Genomic DNA, 283 nt, shown 5'->3' with positions numbered 1-283 from the left:
CTGAAACTGACTTGATGCAATATTATTTTAGTTGAGAAAACCGGCTGCAATCAGCATTAACGTTGCATTTCCTGGCATTGATTCACCTGCCTCGTAAATATTCGTCGAATGAAAAGCTGTTGCAAATTTGAGATGCAAAGTAAACTCATAAATTGTGACGAAAGCTTGAGTTTGTTAGCAAATGAATTCCCGACTTTTCTTCTCTCTCCGGCTGGAAATCTGGCCCGAAGAATGAATGAGCAGAATAAACAGTCAAATTCAGTTCGAGAGTGTAAATATTCAC

The sequence above is a fragment of the Penaeus monodon genome, chromosome 19 (assembly GCF_015228065.2).
Source record: "Penaeus monodon isolate SGIC_2016 chromosome 19, NSTDA_Pmon_1, whole genome shotgun sequence".
NCBI classification, from domain to species: domain Eukaryota; kingdom Metazoa; phylum Arthropoda; class Malacostraca; order Decapoda; family Penaeidae; genus Penaeus; species Penaeus monodon.
This window is presented reverse-complemented; position numbering follows the sequence as displayed.